Source organism: Pongo abelii, chromosome 4, assembly GCF_028885655.2.
Source record: "Pongo abelii isolate AG06213 chromosome 4, NHGRI_mPonAbe1-v2.0_pri, whole genome shotgun sequence".
In the NCBI taxonomy this organism is placed as follows: Eukaryota; Metazoa; Chordata; class Mammalia; order Primates; family Hominidae; genus Pongo; species Pongo abelii.
Window position 1 is genome coordinate 43,271,191 of NC_071989.2, and position 11,481 is coordinate 43,282,671.

The following is an 11,481-nucleotide window of genomic DNA, read 5'->3' on the forward strand; positions in this document are numbered from 1 at the left end:
AAACCCCTTTCACCCCACCTCTTTATTAACTAAGATATCCACCTCACTCTTTCCATCTTTTCCTGTCACCAACATTCTCTGTGCCTCCCTCACTGTTCTGAGGCTGTATCATATCCAGAAAATAATCATCAGTCATTTCATAGTAAATTGTAAGAGCATTGCTAGTGTTCACATGTTTAATCACGGGATGATACTTCTGCTATTTCCTCCTCAATTCTGATACCTCCAGTTCGTGTTTGCTTATGAAACAGGGACCACTTGAGGGACTGATGAGTTTGTTGCATGTTGTAGGCACTGATGTGTTTTTATTTAAATAGACTGATTTTCTGGTTTTATCGTTTTTCTCATAGTTGTCACCAACTTGTGGGCTCATAATTGTTATGAACTTGTGAAGTAGGGGTGAGAGAAACTGTGGTACTTCTCTCTAAACAGCTTGAACTTTGTCTGACCTAGTTTTCAAAAGCAAAAAAAAAAAATGAGCAATAACAGTGCAGTTAGTTAGTAAGACCTCCTTACCTAAGATCTCATTCTAAGGTCTGGGAGACAGGACAACAGACAGGAAGAGGGGTGTCAGAAAAATACATTTAAGAGAGAAATGTTCGGCCAGGCACCGTGGCTCATGCCTGTAATCCCAGCACTTTGGGAGGCCAAGGTGAGTGGATCACGAGGTCAAGAGATCGAGACCATATAAAAATACAAAATTAGCTTGGCGTGGTGGTGTGCACCTGTAATCCCAGCTACTCCGGAGGCTAAGGCAGGAGAATCCCTTGAGCCATGGAGGCAGAGGTTGCAGTGAGCCGAGATGGTGTCACTGTACTCCAGCCTGGTGACAGAGCAAGACTCCATCTTAAGAGAGAGAGAGAGAGAGAGAGAGACATAAATGTTCTTTTGGCAGGCCTAAGACCCTAATGGAATACATGTTAAGAAAAAAAATGGTGGAGGGGAAAGAGAAAAATCATTAAAGATGAAAAATTGCCAGAAATTCCCTTGTGTAGTTTTCCCCTTGCCTCTTACTTTCTGGTTTCTGAAACAATAACTGATCAATGGGGTGTGGTGAAGGAGTAGAGAAAGAATGAATAGCCCTGAATGCACTGATAATAGACTGCTTGCCAATAACCACTGATAGAGTTTGAATACAATTCTACAATGGGAAAAAATATTTTTAAACATATGTCTGATGAAGGATTGCTATCCAGAATAAATTAACACTTTCTAAAACTCATCATCAAAAAACAAACAGCCCATTTCAAAAATGGGCAGAGGACTTAAATAGACATTTCTCCAAAGAAGACATACAAATGGCCAATAAGCACATGAAAAAAAAATGTCCAGCATCACTAATTCTTAGGGAAATGCAAATCAAAACTACAATGAGATACGGGTACCACTGCACATCCACTAGGATGGCTACTATTAAAAAAAAAAAAAAAAAGATAACAAGAGTTGGCAAGGATATAAGGAGTTTGGAACCCCTGTGTATGCACTGTTGTAAGCATGTAAATTGGTACAGCCAATGTAGAAAACAGAAAGTTCCTCAACAAATTAAAAATAGAATTAGCATATGACCCAGCAATTTCACTTCTGGACATATACTCAAAATAATTAAAAGCAGAGTCTCAGGAAGATATTTGTACACCCAAGTTCATAGCAGCATTATCACATATGAAAGGATAAGTAAGACATGGTACACATAGACAGTCAGCCTTTAAAAAGAAGGAAATGCTAACATGCTACATCACAGAGGAACCTAAGGGACATTATGCTAAATGAAATAAGCCAGTCACAAAAAGACAAATACTGTATGATTCCACTTACATGGGGTACGTAGGGTAGTCAACATCATAGACACAATGTAGAATGGTGGTTGCCAGGGATGGGGGAGAGGAAAGTGGGGAGTTATTCTTTAAAGGATACAGAGTTTCACTTTTAGAAGACACAAAGAGTTGTGGAGATGGATGATGACAATGGTTGCAAAGCATTATGAACTATACACTTAATGGTTAAGATGGTAAATTTTATGTGTGTTTTACAGAGAGAGAGAGAGAGAGAACTGGGCACCCGCTCTTGCATTCTCTTGCTAACATCCCAAATGTTCATTTATAGATAGTCGCCCATAAGCGTTTTTCTCCTGGCAGAACAGAATTCCAGTCTCTGCTCAGGAGTAGCAATCTGACTTGGGGAAATGATAAACTATCTATAAACCAAGGTCCCCCAGAACAGCTTTCTCTTCATAGGCCCGGTACTAATTTTTCTTTTCATCCCCTTAGACAAACTATTTGACTCTGGATAGCTATCACATGAGATGATAGAATTTGATGTTAATGTCATTAATTCCGTTTTCATATGCAATTTGTAATGTCACCAGCCAGGTTCCTAACCTATGTGCAACACGCAGGGCCGGAAGAGTATAAAACTGCAAAAGCTGGTGGCTCCTGAGTCCAAGAGTTCCTGGTTTTCCTGGACACAAGTGATAGCGCAGCACTTTCTTCCTCATGTGCCAGAGGCCTGGGGTTCTGCAGAAGAGGCCTTGAGGCCCCAGATGCTGCAAGCCCTGAGCTCAGTATATTCTGGGCCCTGTCCTCTCACTTTCTATTTCTTGTGTGGCCCCCATACTTGTGCCAGCTATCCTGGAACAGCCAAGAATTCGATTGTGACCTGCTTCCTCCCTCAACCTCTTCTCCCCAACCTCCCCACCACACTTCTTCTTTGGGAAGATTTGTAAAAATTAAGGTTATTGTATCCATGTAACTTTCTGTATTTCTTTTAAACTCCTTGTGCTACTAAGTCACACAGGTTTGACTCCTGGATCTAAAAAAGTCACCAACTCTGGCTAAATCTTAAACATTGACAGCAATTGAAGCCTCATCTTCAGACCTAGGAGAAGATGAACAATCAGAATAAGCTGCAGTCATGAGACATGGGTCCAGAAATTAAAACTATTCAACCCCTCTAGTCCCAGGGACTACTGCAGAAGAAGTGGGTGTGTGAGCTTGTAAAGATCCATTTTAAGAGATAAAATTAGTTCAGAGTTTCTCTATAAATTAAACAGTTGCGTTTGTTGTTGTTTTGAGACAGTCCAGCTGTGTCATCTGGGCTGGAGTGCAGTGGCATTATCCTGGCTCACTGCAACCTCTGCCTGGCAAGACTCCTGGCACCTCAGCCTCCCAAGTAGCAGGGACTACGGGGGTGCGCCACCATGCCTGGCTAATTTTTGTATTTTTATAGAGACAAGGTTTCTCCCTGTTGTCCAAGCTGGTCTCAAACTCCTGAGCTCAAGATATCCGCCTGCCTAGGCCTTCCAAAGTGCTGAGTTTATAGGCATGAGCCACCACCGTGGCCAGCCTATAAATTAAACATTAATGTCAAAGGAACACTGATGCAAGACAAGCATGTGGGTCCCTGTTTCAGATTAACAATGTTTTATTGGAGCATTAACACATTCCTTACTTAAAAATTATGAAAGGTTACGAGAAGGTTTACAAAAATTATATCTTATGCTCAAGATGATTAAAATGTAATAGATTTGTCTGTAAAATTTAATTGACTTCATCCTGTCTTTATTAGGTTTTATTGTTTGGGAAAGTAAGTCTCAAAGAGTAAAAGTTTTTGCCTTTTTGTTTTTAAAATATTTGAGTTACCACTTTGACTAAATGAATGACTTATTTCACAATGATCTGTGATGCTATTTTGTGATATTGTGTTTTCAACCTTTGATGTTTGACAAACTTTCCAAAATCTAAATCTAAATTCAGGATTTTGGTCTCACTAATTTTTTTGACATTACATCTCCTGAAATCCAAAGAGACATATTTGGCTTACTTCATATAATAAAATCATCATTATCAAATATGAAATGTTGTGTAACCTTCTTTGGTTTGTATTTATATAAATGTGTTATTAGTATGTGTTCCAAAATTGTACAAGATTCTTGTGATTCTGATATGTCTTAGAATATGTTATCAGAACTAATTACGATTATTATATTAAATTGTTATGTGCCATAGATAGAACCAAATTTCCTCGTCAATTGTGTCTTTAACCATGGCTGTTCTAATACTTTTGTCATCCACAATCACTGTTTTACTTTGATCCTTTTTTAGGGTGGTTTATAATCAGTTATAGAGCTCTGAGGACGACTCTTTCTTTTTCTTTCACTTTTTTCTTATGAGATGGGTTCTCGCTCTGTCACCCAGTCTGCAGTGGGGTGGCATCACTGCTCGCTTCAGCCTCAGTCTCCTAGGCTCAAACAATCCTCCCACCTCAGCCTCCCAAGTAGCTGAGACTACAGGCACACACCACACGCGCAGCTAATTTTTAAAATTTTTGTAGAGATGGAAACTCCCTGTGTTACCCAGGCTGGTTTCAAACTCCTGGGTTCAAGCAATCCTGCCATCTCAGCCTCTCAAAGTGCTGGGATTACAGGCATGAGCCACCACACCCAGCCTTTTAATACATTGTGTCTTCATTAACAGATAGTAAGTGTCTATATTGTGCTACAAAGTGATCAAATTTCCAGAGATAAGTGACAGAGATAAGAAGCAGAAATGGACTTGGCCATAAAGTGTTTGACACAATCAGGGGCTGAAAAAAAACAAGGCAGTAAGCGTGACAACAAATAAATAAGACAGTGTTTATGTGATAAATGCTATCAAGAAACCTAACGCAAGTTAGATGGAAAGGTAACTAGGAGGACGCTATCTTAGTAGTGTAGTAAAAACAGAATTATTAGAGATACTTCCACTTTGATATGAATAATGCAATGAACAAAGCAAAGAAAAAAAAATCCAGGCCGGGTAGAGTGCTCACCTGTAATCTTAGCACTTTGGCAGGCCAAGGTGGGCAGATCATTGAGGCCAGGAGTTTGACACCAGCCTGGCAAACATGATGAAAACTCATCTCTACTAAAAATATAAATTAGCTGGGCATGGTGGTCCACACCTATAATCCCAACTACTCAATAGGCTGAGGTGGGAGAATCGTTTGAATACGGGAAGTGGAGATTGCAGTGAGTCAGGATCACACCACTGCACTCCAGCCTGGGCAAGAGAGCAAGACCCTGTCTCAAAAAAAACCAAACAAACAAACAAAAAAAATCTGAAGGTAGAGTTACCATCATAAGAGAATATAAATTACAAAGATTCTAAGACTAGAACAACTTTATTATGGGCTAAGCATAGTGGCTTATACCAGTTATCCCAGCACTTTGGGAGGCTAAGGCAGGAGGATCACCTGAGGCTAGAATCCCAAAACCAGCCCAAGAAACATGGTGAAACCTCATCTCTACACACACAAAAAAAGTTTTTAATTAGCTGGATGTGGTGGTGTCCACCTGTAGTGCCAGCCACTCAGGAGGCTGAGGCAAAAGGATTGCTTGAGCCCAGGAGTTGGAGGCTGAAGTGAGCAATTATGGTACCACTGCATTGTAGCCTGAGCTACAGAGTGAGAGGCCCAGTCTCTAAAAAAAAAAAAAAAAAAGTTGGCCAGGCACAGTGGCTCACGCCTGTAATCCCAGCACTTTGGGATGCCAAGGCGGGCGGATCACAAGGTCAGGAGTTTGAGACCAGCCTGGCCAACATGGTGAAACCCGGTCTCTACTAAAGATACAAAAAATTAGCCAGGCGTGGTGGCAGGCACCTGTAATCCCAGCTACTCAGGAAGCTGAGGTAGGAGAATCACTTGAAACTGAAAGGCGGAGGTTGCAGTGAGCCGAGATCGCACTATTGCACTCCAGCCTGGGTGACAAGGCAAGACTCCACGAAAAAAAAAAAAAAAAAAAAAAGTTTATTACCATCAGAGTGAACAGGCAACCTACAGAATGGGAGAAAATTTTTGCAATCTACTCATCTGACAAAGGGCTAATATCCAGTATCTACAATGAACTCAAACAAATCTACAAGAAAAAAAACAGATAGCCCCATCAAAAAGTGGGCAAAGGATATGAACAGACACTTCTGAAAAGAAGACATTTATGCAGCCAAAAGACACATGAAAAAATGCTCATCATCACTGGCCATCAGAGAAATGCAAATCAAAACCACAAGGAGATACCATCTCACACCAGTTAGAATGGCCATCATTAAAAAGTCAGGAAACAACAGGTGCTGGAGAGGATGTGGAGAAAGAGGAACACTTTTACACTGTTGGTGGGGCTGTAAACTAGTTTAACCATTGTGGAAGTCAGTGTGGTGATGCCTCAGGGATCTAGAACTAGAAATAACATTTGACCCAGCAATCCCATTACTGGGTATATACTCAAAGGATTATAAATTATGCTGCTATAAAGACACATGCACACGTATGTTCATTGTGGCACTATTCACAATAGCAAAGAATTGGAATCAAGCCAAATGTCCAACAATGATAGATTGGATTAAGAAAATGTGGCACATATACACCATGGAATACTACGCAGCCATAAAAAATGATGAGTTCGTGTCCTTTGTGGGGACATGGATGAAGCTGGAGACCATCATTCTCAGCAAACTATCGCAAGGACAAAAAACCAAACACCGCGTGTTCTCACTCATAGGTGGGAATTGCACAATGAGAACACATGGACACAAGAAGGGGAACATCACACACCGGGGCCTGTTGTGGGGTGGGAGGAGGGGGGAGGGATAGCATTAGGAGATACACCTAATGTTAAATGACGAGTTAATGGGTGCAGCACACCAACATGGCACATGTATACATATGTAACTAACCTGCACATTGTGCACATGTACCCTAAAACTTAAAGCATAATAAAATAATAATAATAATAATTTTTTTTTAAGTTTTTTACAGCCTTGGACAGAGAGAAAGCAAATAATGGCTATCAGTGACCTAAGTGGGAGGTATCTAGACTAAAAGAATCTTGTAGTCTTCTGCACAAGATGGCCTACTGGCTTCTAGGCAAACATGATACGTAGTTAGATAAAGATGGAAGTTTTGATTTAGTTTTCATTGAATTGTTTAATTACAGTGTTTACTAATTTCTGACAGCAACTTCTTTTAGGGAACCAGTTTGTAATGTGGTTCAGAAAATCATTCCCTGACATTCAGCCTGAAATCTGTGTCTACACCTTTCTATCAGATTTTAAGTGACTTTTATCCCATAATAAATCTTTTTATGCTTATACTGTTTGAGAGTGTTTTGTTTCTTTTCCTACACACCGTATAAAAATGCAACAGTAACATCACATTTAATATGGTGAGTCTTAATCCGTAGTTGAGCCATTGGAATTTAGGTTAGTCCTTCTAAAGGTAAAGCTGAATCTCAAGTTTTTACAATGTAGCAATTTATCCAAGGTTATGGGACAAATAATATGTAGACATTTCTTAAAAGTACCCCTAGAATGAGCTGAGGGTCTCTCAGCAGATAGCAAGATACTACTGTAAGGTGTTCTCTATTTGAAGAAAGAAAGGAATTCATCCTGCTTCCCCCTGCTCTGCTGAAAATGTATGAGATGAGGCCTTACTCTGTAGTTCTCAGGCTACCTTACATGCATGTTAAATGCCAACTTAATACTAGTATTCCCTCTCTCTTCTATTTGGTACACTGGGGTCTTTTGTTGGGAGAATTGTATTATCTCTCCAACAGTGGATATATTCCATCCTTTTATTCCTCCTAAGTGGACTGTACTGAGAAGCAGTTATTCATACGGCCTCTCAGAAGATGGTTCATAAGATCAAAAAATCAGTGGTGTTCAGAGTGGATTCAAATTTGTGGAATCAGCATTCATACAGGTAGTAGGTGATTTTCTTTGAGAGAATTACAAAAATGTTTTAGGACAAATGTTTTACAAACTCTTTGGAAGTTTGCATTAAAGTTAAACTTTATTGGTTTGATAATAAAGTCACCTCTGGTCATGCTTGATACAAGATTGAGCAACTAGGAAGCATAGCATTGAATATGCTCATCCCTGCCCCTCTCCTCTTTCTTCTCACTCCCACTTTCTAAGGACAGCACTCTTTAATAAAGCAATCTCACACGAGTGTTTATTTCAGTAATATTTTGAGGGGAAAGCCAGGCAAATAAAATAAGTCTCTCTGCTCACCTCATACACCTCAGTGCTTTTCCCCTGCTGTTGGAATACTCAAAAATTCACTCTGTGTTAAAATTTGTTTCAGAGTCTCTTCAAAAATAGAATTGACTGAGGCCAATCTTGGCTGTCGACATGCTGCAAATGAAACATGGCCCCTGTATTTGAAAAGTCTTTGGCTGAGTGGGACAACCACATACATAGAAAGGCCTTTTTAAATATCAGCAAGTTTAAGTATTTATATGCACATTTTATTTATCACTCTAGTGCCCCCTCCTCAGTTTTTTCATCAGGGAATATTTCTCAAAATTACAGGGCAAAATCATAATATGTTAGCATTCTGAATCCAGTAATATACTTTAAAAAAATGCATCATAATCTAGTGGAGTTTATCAGGAAGTCAACTTGGGTCTGTCACTTGAAAATCAACTTGTTATTGTCCACATTAGCAGTAGAAAAAATATACGATAATCTCAGAAGATACAAAAAAAAGCTTTTTGAAAATTCAACCCTGCTTTATTATTAATATAAAAATCATCATAGCAAATTGAAAAAGACAATTCCCTGAATTTGATAAAGCATATCTATAAGAGGTGTACACCTAACATCTCATCTAATCGTGAAATATTGAAAACTGCTCATTTCTTATTGAAATGAAAAAAAACTGCCAATAACTGGACCCATTTTCTCACCCCCCTGCCCCACCCTATTACCACCTGATCCAATAAAAACCCAAGGACTTTCAACAGGACCTTCCGAAATGATAACATTTTCACCATGATCCTTTCACCGTCTGAAGCAATAAGCAAGGCAAATAAGTGTTAATCCCCACATGATTGGATTATGTCCGACTTCCTGTACAAGACAGAATGCTATAAAAACCCACAGTCAGTGAGGGACTGAGCCATTTGCTCTATTCCTAGACCAGCTAGGCCTGGTCAAGGAAGGCTGAAGCTATGGAGTTCCATCCATCAACCTTGGAAGAGCTGTCCTGGAGGCAGGCAGGGCCAGAGCCCCATATACCATGGGACCTGAACCGAGAGCAAGCCTGGGCCTGGGCACTGGATAACTTCCCTGTGCTGAGCCGCCACTCCTGCCAATGCCATCAGCTCTACGGGAGCTCTGCTGCGGGCTGGCTGCTGCACTGCGCCTCCACCGGGCACGGAGCCCTTCCCGGAGACGAGAGGGGCCAAAAACGCCCTCGAGACTCCCATGTCGAGGAATCAAAGGCTGAAACCACAGACGGGCTCCAGTCCCCTCAGGAAGACGGAAATGCTACCGATGGCGGAGTCCAAAGCGGCCTGATGCAGCCTGGAGATGCCAGCGCCTGCGGAGGTGGAAGGACACAAGTCCACGGCGCCCTCTGCAGTTCAGGCCGCCCCCGGAAGCTGCTGAAAACCCAGGGTTCCATCAGGAAGGAACCCGGAAAGGAGAGGAACCCCAGCCTTTCTGCAAGCCTGCGACACGACCTGCTTCAACGAACACTGCCCTGGAAGGAGCCCGAGGCAACCCAGTGGGGACCCTCATTCTGTCCCTGCGGACTTTTACCCTGGAACTGTGCCCTGCACGCACAAGAGCCTTGAGGTCTCTGCTGTGGAGATCATTCCTTAATTTGTTCTTCCTCTCCTGAACGTCCTAAACATTTTTTCATTTAGAGAAACTCTCTTGATGTAATGAATAATATGCAATGTGCTAAAGAACTGTTCTTGTAGATGTACTCAGAATTGCTATGGCTCTTCCATTGAAACTGTACATGTATTGAATAAAGCCTTTCCCTATTCTCCACCTGTGGAATTGATTTCAAGCTGGTAAATCAAGACTGGTATAGATGGGCCTGAAGCAGACAGAAAGGGGGCAGGGACCCAGCTCAGAGGCCTTTATTTTTATTTATTTATTTATTTATTTATTTATTTATTTATTTATTTTTTGATGGTGTCTTGCTGGCTGGGTCGCCCAGGCTTCCGTGCAGTGGCGCAATCTTGCTTTAGTCTAAATTCCAGGGGGCCTTTAAGGAGCTGTGGATACTAACAGAGTGGGAGGGGACAGCTGGGTGGATCACTTGCTGGAGTTGCTTCAAAACTGACTGTGGCCCTCCAGATGAAGCCAGGAAATTGACATTAACAGTGTTCTTTACATCAGGGGTCCCTAACCTTTGTGACACCAGAGACTGGTTTTGGGGAAGGCAATTTTTCCATGGGTGAGGGTTGGGGAGACAGGGATGATTTGGCGATGAAGCTGTCCTACCTCAGATCATCAGGCGTCAGATTCTCAGGAGAAGCGCGCAAGGTAGATCCCTCGCATGCGCAGTTCACAATAGGGTTGGCGCTCTTTTGAGAATCTAAGTCAGGTCAGATAAGCGGAGCTCAGGCGGTAGTACTCGCTTGCCTGCCAGTCACCTCCTGCTGCGCCGCAGGTTTCCTAACAGGCCACCGACCGCTACCGGTTCGCTGCCTGGGGAGTTGGGGATCCCCGCTTTAAATGGTTTAAAGGTTACGTTGTCATAAGGGGTGAAAGAGGGGTTTGGGATGTCCCTCCATCGGCGTGAGGCCGATGGTGCCCGCATACTGCGAGGCTGGCTGGAGTGCTCTTTATGGCGCGGGGCAGATGTAACCTCTTTGCCTCGTTTTCCCCTGCGCTGCCCAGACATCTCTCGGACTGTCTGCAGCATCAAGATATGGGCTTCAGAGCACGTTTTTAGCACCCGTGGGAAACTGTTACAACAGCTGCAATGCAGAAATATCCAAGCCCTGTGAACCCGAGCATGGTGTGGGTTGACGTGTTGAGCAGAGGTATAGATCCCTCCAGAGAGTTGCACAGCTACAGACTTCTCCGCACAGTGGGAACTGCAAACCTCTTACTGGTGCAGCAAAACCCAAAACATATGTACTAGAGTATTCTGTAGTTAATCCTGTAGAGAAAACAATGGAATTTAAATCTACTAATATTTCACTTACAAATATGATTTCAGTAGGTGAGAGATTTATACACAAACCACATCATCGGGACCCCCCAAAAGGCTATTTTGACTCAAGAAGCCATAATCGCTGAAGAGAGGTAGCCTCAGCAGTTACCTTGAAAGACTGATGGCAAGAACGATACCTTCAAATGCTAATAAAGGCCGAGAAGCACTGAAATGAGTCATACATAAATTACATGTTAAGACTGAAGAATAGACAGCTTCCGCCAAGAGGAAGCATCTAACAACTTCGATGGCAGCGGCTGCAGCAGCATTAGTAGAGAATTGATAATGAACGTGTGAAGACAACGTCAAGTACCCCATGTCTCTCCAAGCTGGCAATATATTTATTTTAAAAATATAAATACGTTTTAAGTAGAATTTTTTAAAGTAGGCTGATGTAAGAATGCGACATTACATCAAAACAAAGAGATGCATGGCCTCTAAATAAAAGGGATCACCTGAAATTCGTGTTGTTTGAAATGACTGTCTGATTTTGAG

General features: G+C 41.8%; 1 pseudogene; it reads left to right on the plus strand.

Moving 5' to 3' along the window:
* Nucleotides 1-10,541: 10,541 nt before the first annotated feature.
* LOC129059660 (PRELI domain containing protein 3B-like) lies at nt 10,542-11,269 on the plus strand (annotated as a pseudogene).
* The last annotated feature ends 212 nt before the right edge of the window (nt 11,270-11,481 follow it).